General features: G+C 31.4%; 1 long non-coding RNA gene across 1 annotated transcript; it reads left to right on the top strand.

Annotated features, from left to right (window-relative positions):
• Positions 1 to 4,451: 4,451 nt before the first annotated feature.
• Positions 4,452 to 8,397, top strand: LOC143064246 (uncharacterized). The gene is made up of 2 exons (XR_012975206.1): positions 4,452 to 5,425; positions 6,789 to 8,397. It is a non-coding gene; the product is annotated as an uncharacterized LOC143064246 (long non-coding RNA).
• The last annotated feature ends 688 nt before the right edge of the window (positions 8,398 to 9,085 follow it).

Genomic DNA, 9,085 nt, shown 5'->3' with positions numbered 1-9,085 from the left:
GTGTTATTTTTATTCAATATCACGTGCTCGTAAAGAAAGTGTTTGATACATCGCAATGACTTTTGACAACATGTCAATTGCTAACTGCAGAAATAGTGACAAATAGTTATAAACAACATTGTGTTTTGTTCGTTTGGTGATCATTGTTTTCCCTTTAGAATATACCGCATCTATACCTATTTTCATATTGATTTCAGACTAATTCAGTTCTAATAAGAAAACTTTGACCTTTGAAATTCGCTCATCCATTAATTTTGTCTATCCTTTTTTTCTAATATCACTGGAAATTTTACTGTTAACCTTACACTTTTAATTCAAATTTGATTTCTAAAGAACAATGTCTACATCTGAATATAAAGAACAGAATCAATTACATCTATATTTGATATGAATTTGAACAAATCACTTATTATTGTTCCTATAAAATAATCAACTACTGATTCATTCTTAATGGTTATCAATCCTATAAAGCTGCCTTTGACAATAACATGTTATGACAGTTTCGAGAGTTCAACAATAAGTTACTATAATTATTTGTTCGTCTTTTTAAGTTCTTCTTTTAGTTTTAAACAATATCTAATCTATGGATGTTAGTCTATCTACATAATTTGAATTTTCTCGAGTCTTTTTTTTTCTACAAGGATACAATTGATTGTACGAGTTTATACATATATGGTTTTTGAAGTCCAGCATTGTTCGAGAGCGATGTTACAAGTTTTAACACATTTTTATGAAAAAAATATATTTGACTTCATAACATAAACGCGAAAGGTGAAAAGAACAGACGAAAAAACCGTAAAAAAATCCATTTGTATATACAATAATGTATCTCTCTTTGATGGGCGTTTAGAAAATAAGAGATGAATAACACATATTTTAATATATAGAGTATATTAATCAAACAGACCTAGAAAAATCAAATTGCGCGAGTTCGCTATCTACGTATAACTATATTTAAATATTTCATCGAATCCGTATTCATGTGACCTTCACTTCTAATCTAAAGTTGATAACGCATGAGTTATGCGTGTTAAGTTATTAAACTTAAGGACAAAGAATGTCAAAATTAAAAGTGAAACAAGGGTAAACCATTCGATTGACTGAACGATCCACAAGTTCTCATTATTATACAGGCAAAAACGATGTTTTAATTACCATTTTTATTTTAACATATAATGTACACGTATAATCAAAAAGACCTAGAAAAATACAATTGCGCGAGTTTGTTATCTATTTATATCTAAATCTAAATATTTATGATCGGCTTTCTTCGGATGTTACATCTAAAGTTAATTAGATGGTGTATTGAAGACTAGAATACACCCGAAATGCTGACTCTTATTATCTAGCTTATGCTTTATAAATTGTTTATTTCAGACTTTTCTAATTTTGATATACGTATGTTATAAATCAAATATAGGAATTTGAGTCAAATCAGTGAACATGAATTTGACAGCTAATGCCACTTCAAATTGTTTCCTTTTGAAAAGGATATGAAAAAGTAAAAATCAAACGTGTGAAATTAAAGGTAAATTTAGCAATACATTTATAATCAGTAACTTTATATTGTACATGTACGCGTTCACGTGTACAGCATCTTTTAAACGAATCTATCATTATGATAGTTATCAAACAGTCTGATAAATGTCATTGATTTTCTTTGGATTGACAGTCTTTGGCTAGCGTTATGTTGCTGTTGACTTAATGACATACTGTAGTTTCGCTGTCTACGTTTGTTATATATACTCTTTCCAGACATTAAACAGTAATTGTAATTTTCCCAATTATGTACTTCAGGAGTTAATTGTACGCAAATTCAAGAATTCCATTTCTGATATGACTTTTGATAATATATGTTTGACATTATTTCCGAGTCCGCAGTTTACGATATTTTCATTTTTCATTTTAGTGCAAATACGATTTTTCCGTTTAAAAGCATTACGGTGTTATTTTTTATCCGTTCATACTCGCATTATTCTGAAATTATCGTATCCATACACTTAAAATCAAGGTATCCAATGAATTCAAAAGATAAATGAATCAATAAATATATTGATACGTATTGATTATGCTTTAATTGTTTGGAGAGCATATTCAACAAAGACTGTAAACCGTGTTATATTTAGGGAAAAAACAGCTGTAATGGAAACTTTTTTCTTCCCGTACTCGAATTAGCCTATATTTTCCTGTATTCAGGAAACTTATTAACTACGAGACTTATCGTTGGAACTTCGACTTCCCCACAGCGCAAGTGCGAGGAACAACTCGTGATGAAAAAAGTAAACAAACGTGCACAAGTACTGTCTGGTAAAATTTAAGATAGGACAGTTTTATTCAGAATATTAGGAGAGCCCAACGCAAAAACATCATCAAGGCAACAACAGTATTGACTAACTCATCAATTAAATGAAATGTAGACGTATCTTTATTGATATTAACCATAAATTTTGATTCACTAAAGTACAGAAACGGGCTTGTTAAAAAAGGAGAGCGATTGGTGCCCATAGGAATGCGCATACAACCAGCCTATAAACTGTATTGATCTGAGGTTCAAAGATGCACGACCAGTAGGTATACCTAGCCCCCCCTTTTCAATACATATTATCGCTATTTAGTCCATTCCGGGAAAAGCAGTCACTTAAAGGTAATGAGCTGAGGGAGGAAACGAATTTAGAATGCGATCGCTAGTTTTTTACGATGGTTTAAACAGGTCTCATTGAAAAGTATCATGCATTGTGCATTGTTTAAACAGGGTCCCAGATAGCTTCAACTGGATAAAAAAAGGTATAGTGTAATCTTAGAACTTATCCGGAATGGAATAAATAGCGATTAGATGTACGGCGAAGACTAACAGTTACTGTATTTTGTAAAGTATCAGTAAACCAAACCTTTTTTTATTTTATTCCATGTGAACAAATGTTTCTTTATTGAAATTCTGGGAAAATTTTAAAAAAAATATATACACCTAGTCTAGATCGTGTCTTCCTGTACAGTTACATTTGTATTCACAATTTAATAACGCAGGAGTACAGCTCAGCTACAGTAATGCCGGTTTGACAGAATTTTTATTTTATATTTGTCAATGTGCGCAGTTCTTCTGGTCACAAAAGAAGGAAAGGTTGCGTCGTTCAAAAATAATAAAATAGTTTATTACACTTCCTTTCTGAAACTTTCTCGTTTTGATAAATTGGTCAAAATAAATGAATTTTGTCAGGATAGCGAAATTCACTTGCAGTGCTTTTTAATCCACGATTTGGAGAAAATTCGAATCCATCAACATTAAGTAAAGCCAAAAAAAAAAAAACAATATGCGTGTTTTCCGGTAGTTCTATAAATTCAAGTGATGTTTCCACGAAAAAGCCTAATAGTGTTGAAAGTGGCATCAAAACAATCAATCAATCAATCAATCAATTAATCAATCTTAATTATAAAGTAAGGAGGCTCTAATTTTGAAAAGATGTAACAGATCGTATTTTGGGGGGAGGGGTTGAAAACACTATAAGGAAAGCATTTTTTTTCAAAGGTATACCTTTATAGATTCTTCAGTGAACCAAAGGGTATTATTAACTTTCGTATAGAACTGCTCCCAGATTCGAATACTGTCTGATGACCTAAATGTTGTGTTCCAACACCGTGCGCAACGTCTGTACGAATCGAAGCTTTGAAGACAATCAACTTATCAAACGCTTCCAGAGCCAGGACAATATATTATCTGAACGGAAATCGAATAAGCTTTTAAGTATTGGTTATTATTCTAGCAAATTCAACCTTCAATTTCCGTGACAGTTTGGTATTAGAATTTTAATTTAGTTTTATCTATTTGGAAAGAGAATAGATTACAGTTCTCCATTTTAACTGCTTTTATGCATAGACATTATAGACCGCTTGGTGCAACAAAGTACAACACATCGATTAAAAGCATATCTGAATAGAAGAAATAACTGTTTTTCCCACCACAAATGCAAATTCCCAGTCAAAGTAGGCTGCTAACCTTAGCAGATAAAAATGAATCGATTTGTTATATGTATTTTGAATCTAAACTTCCTTTATAATTAATTACTTAAGCAAAATGTAATAGATTGGTATCTTAGAAATCAGAGCTTTCTTTCGAATATATTTAGATTAATTATATGTTAACGATTTTGTGTTTTTAAATGATCTGTTTTTTTCAAAACATTGATAGAAAAATGCATACTAAGTACCATGGTTACAGAAATTAAGATGTGAAAAGACCGTGAAGGAAATAACCAGTGTGTTGCCAATGGTGTTACATGTTTTAACATTGATCCAGTATATCCTGATCACAGACTAATTTTATTGGCATTGATAAATCTCTACGTGATGCAAATGAAAATATAATGTTTGATATAAAATTATTTCCAAGTTTTTAGTCGACTCTATCTTTCAAGCAATTGTCCAATAATCATAAAATGATGAGTGTGAAGATGTCTGCATTTTATCCTGGCGGGGAAAATGATTTATTAGTATTCCCAACAGATTTATTATAAATGTAAAAAAAAACACACTTAATTAAAAAAATCAGAGCAAAATAATAATTTGAAATGAAATCGCAGATCATTACGTATTACTGAGCTACAGGCAACTGTTTGGAAATAACATCAGTAATTTAGTTCGTTGACCTTGGATGTTGTAGTTTATTTTCTATGATGCTGTGATGAAGGAGTTGTATTAGGAAGATAATTGCATTCTTGAGAGAAAAAATGGATAAGTGAATAAGTGATTGAAACTAATGCCATGTGAGACAGCAACTTTTATAAGGATCGAATCGGCTATTGCATGTAATGAAAGCTTATCTCTGTCTAAACCAGAAATAATCAAAATGTTCTGAAAATTAGATATCACTCTTCCTGTTATTTATTTGAAATTGTCTGCGATAATACAGTGGTTCTTTAACATATAACAAAAACGTGTGGTTTCATAATCTATAACAAAAACGTAGTGTTCTATGATCTTTAACAAAAACGCGTTCTTTTTAAGAAATCTGAAAATGGACACGTGTGCGGATTAACCCAGTCTCATACATTGAATAAGGTGACAAATAATTCTAAAAATGGATAATTATACGGATTTATTTAACCCAGTATCACACATCGAATAAAGCTAGGAATAATTCTAAAAATGGATAACGGTCACAATGTGAAATTTCTACAGACGACATCTTCAAGTTCGGAAAAGGATGAAGACATCGAAATAGTTTCTGAACAATATCTACCTGTTGAGACTGAAAAACCCGTGCGTAGAAAACCACGAAAATCCATTTTGGATGACATCAGAATTTTTCAGGATGCGGCTGCACGTAAAAAACTAACCCGATGGATTATGGTTCTAGGAGGTGTATTTATTTTCTTAAGTGGTATTCTCCTTATAGTGACACTAAATATGTCAAAAGATATTGACGACAAAGGTATGGTTATTTACATGTTTCTGAAACACAGCCGGTTTTTTTTATAACACATTGCCCTAGCTTGCATTCAAATTAATAATGATACAGACATGAAAAGTCTGTCTGGTTCTTTGTCAACATGCATACGCATTTAAATAAAGATGCAATAGTCCACTTCACGATTATTGCAACCATATTGAATAGGAGGCAGAAATTTTGGATGGAGATGGAAATTATAGTATTCACGAAAGTACGGAAAATCCTACGCTATGATGTTACCCCGTATTTTTCAAACCATTTTCATCTTGATTATTAAAATATATCCCCTATTAAACATGGCTGCAACAACCGCAAAAAGCGCCTGTTGTGCATTATTTTAGATGAAAATAAGCAAACATTTACATAAATGTAGGCCAATAATTAATATATATATTATTCATGTATATATTCTATAAAATTAAAGACGTATATGAGGACAAAAACTAATTGGGATGAAACAAAACACACCAAAAATGTTTTAATTTTTTTTTTCGAGGGAGATCAACCTTAGTTTCATAACAATTACATAATAATTCAAACCAAAAGTTGATATGTGTTATTTCAAACATGATTAAAATGGCAATTTGTAAGTAATATTTGGAACAAGATGTGATTACAAATTGGTAAATGTTTGTTTTTACTGCAAAACATTGTAAAATTGTATTCAAGAATCCCTATATTTAATGTTCAAAATACAATTTTGTTGTACAAACCTACCAACGATGACAAAAGATTAGAAAAGCGCTGATTCTCCATGAATCTGGTTCCATGTATTTTAAATTTGGTTGACCTGCAATCTTCACTAAAATGAAGCTTAAACCAAGTTGTATCAATGTAAAATATGAACATTAATGAAAAATGCACGATTCTATTCATAATCTGGCTCTGAATTGTGGTGATTTAGCTGATTTTTGAAAGATATTACCACGCTTTACAACAACAAAATAGTGTGTCCGTTACCATGGTAACCATTCATATTTTCCCACTCAAAATTATTTTTGAGCAGTATTCATTTATTGCTTCAACTAGGCCAATTATAGATAAAATCGGAAACCTTCATATATCGCACTCTGCCTGGTATGTATATACGTGAGCATGACAATGTTGTTTAAGTGAAATCTTTGCGATGTTTCTACTTTTTGGTCATGACAATGTGTATTTGTTTCAGCTTATGTGTTGTGATGGCTCTTGAAATCCCTCCTTATGATCTTTTATTCAGTTAGATTGTGGTAAACACAATTTATAATTTCCTAACTTACGATTTTATGTACATATAAAAAAAAAGAAGACATGGTATGATTGTATGGAATGAAAGACAATTGTTTAATTTATGTTTCTTTTTCAGTGCGTGATTCTAATGAACTTCTACGACCGCAAACAGACATTAAAGCCAAAGTTGATGAACCATATGTAATTGCAGAGCAAAATATAACCAAAAGTCGGCTATGAAATCAATTTATTTGATTTAGATCTCAACTTCTCTGCAAATATTGATGACCAAGTATTTATCATTTGTTGACAGTACTAGTAATAGTTTTCACTGTTACTTCTCAAATCGATTTTTACAAACACATTACTTATTGCGACTGTAACCATTGAATCTGTTTTAGAACTAAAACATTATTGAATATCAATTTTATCATTGGACATGTTGCATATCAATTTCATCATACAATACTATCCTCAGTTATAATGATGTCTTCAAACGGCAGTAAACTCTAATATTTTTGCTACGATTTCCTTTGATATTGTGATATCGGTTGTTTTTATAATTACTGTACATATACTATTATATGTAAACATTTTTTGTACCAGTAAGTAATACAATTATGCTGCTACAAGCTCGACACAACCCACTTTGCAAGTAAGGATCGGAATCGAAGAGGTTTTAAATTAGTATGAATCTGATTCCTAGCTTTGGTAATATCAATTTGTCCAGCCATAGTATGGAAAACATTCAATGATGACATATCCTTCAAACAAACAAAAAAATCACAGGGGGTCTTAATTGTTTGATTTTCTGAATTTATCTTTCAAAACTGTTTTTGCCCTGCATCATTACTATTGGCCACGTTTTGAGATCGCGTTTAAATTTCGATGCGAGAACATCCTTAACCGAACATGCATTTTACTACTTGATTATGTCTTAAACCTATTTACACAAAAAATGCATCAATGCTGACACCTCAGTACTGTGTATTTTCTGATGTCTGCAATTAATACTGGCACAAACTATTGAAACAAACTAAACGATACCGAATTTAAATGTGCGCATGTCGAACCTTTATTTCTAATAACTAGTAGTAAAAACTAAATATTGGATTACAATGAATCCAATCATTACACAAAAATATACGCCTCAACACTACCAATAAACTTTAAGTATCAGTATCAAATTATCATCGTGATAATCATGACAGTATAGAGGAAATGATACCGATAATTTGATACCCTCTCTTCACTTCAGTGATATCAACCTGCAAGATATCAAAGTTTTACATAATTATGTCACAGCATAAGACTTATCTAAATATCCAGTTTCAACAAAAGTAATAGCGGGAAACTTTTACAGCAATATTGTCCAGTGTCGAGTTTTCAAACTGGCATATAGTTTCATTATTTAACGACATACTTACAGCATTGGCTATTAGAAGGTTAATTGAGAAAAAATATCGTATTGAATAACTTCAATTCAATTTTCTTCCAAATTCCGTGATATTGAAAAATCTTTTTAATTAAAAGAAAACAAAGCATTTTGTGAATATCTACACTGTTGCATGGCTCAGATTTAGTAGTAAAATTTAAAATAGTTATCTGCTAACTAGTACTATTAACATGTCTAGTGTCGCATCGTCAGTATCAATATCTTGGACCACCTGACAAAATTCAACAAACATGTTTCCTGTTGTATATGATTTTCTGGTATGTTTTTTTAATAAAGAAAGTTATGTGTCTATGCCTTTTTGTGTTTCTTTGTTACATATGACGTGGCTCTGTTCTGAGTCTTTTGAAGACTAAAAGCGCGTCTGACGTAAATTAAGAGATAACTGTATTGTATTTGAAGCTTTAAGGACGTCCATCGGTAGTTTTACTGTCGCAAATTTAGTTTACCTGGCGACGAGGAGCGGAGCTCTATTCTAATGCAAAACAAGTTCATAATTAAATTTCAATCATTATTTCAGTGTAAAACCTTCATTAAAGAAAATTCCGCGAAAAGATGTTATCTTCTTTGGTCCCTACACTAGGTGACGTCATAGGTATGCTTCCGGCGTCAAACATAAACACCGTGCGTTTTCTGGCTTCTGTGCCGCTTCAGAATGTAATAAAATTTGATAAAAGGAAGATTTTTAGGCGCAACAAGTGAGTTTTGTGTTTATTATTGTAGAAATAACATGTCAATACATTGCGAAATTCAAAATGTCGGCTTCCTTAGTTACAGACAAGGAGATAGAGAATTTTACGCTTGCTGTCATCCAATCAGAACAATTGTTACAACATAATTGCATTAGAATACAAAATGTAATCCTGATACCTAATATAGTGAACATCCCGTCATTGTATTATTGTGCTATGATACCTTTTTTTGTATTCTTGTCTTTCTTTTACAGCTAATGTGCTTTGTCTATATGCCTTTTTGTATTT

The sequence above is a fragment of the Mytilus galloprovincialis genome, chromosome 2 (genome assembly GCF_965363235.1).
Source record: "Mytilus galloprovincialis chromosome 2, xbMytGall1.hap1.1, whole genome shotgun sequence".
Classification (NCBI taxonomy): domain Eukaryota; kingdom Metazoa; phylum Mollusca; class Bivalvia; order Mytilida; family Mytilidae; genus Mytilus; species Mytilus galloprovincialis.
This window is presented reverse-complemented; position numbering and strand designations above follow the sequence as displayed.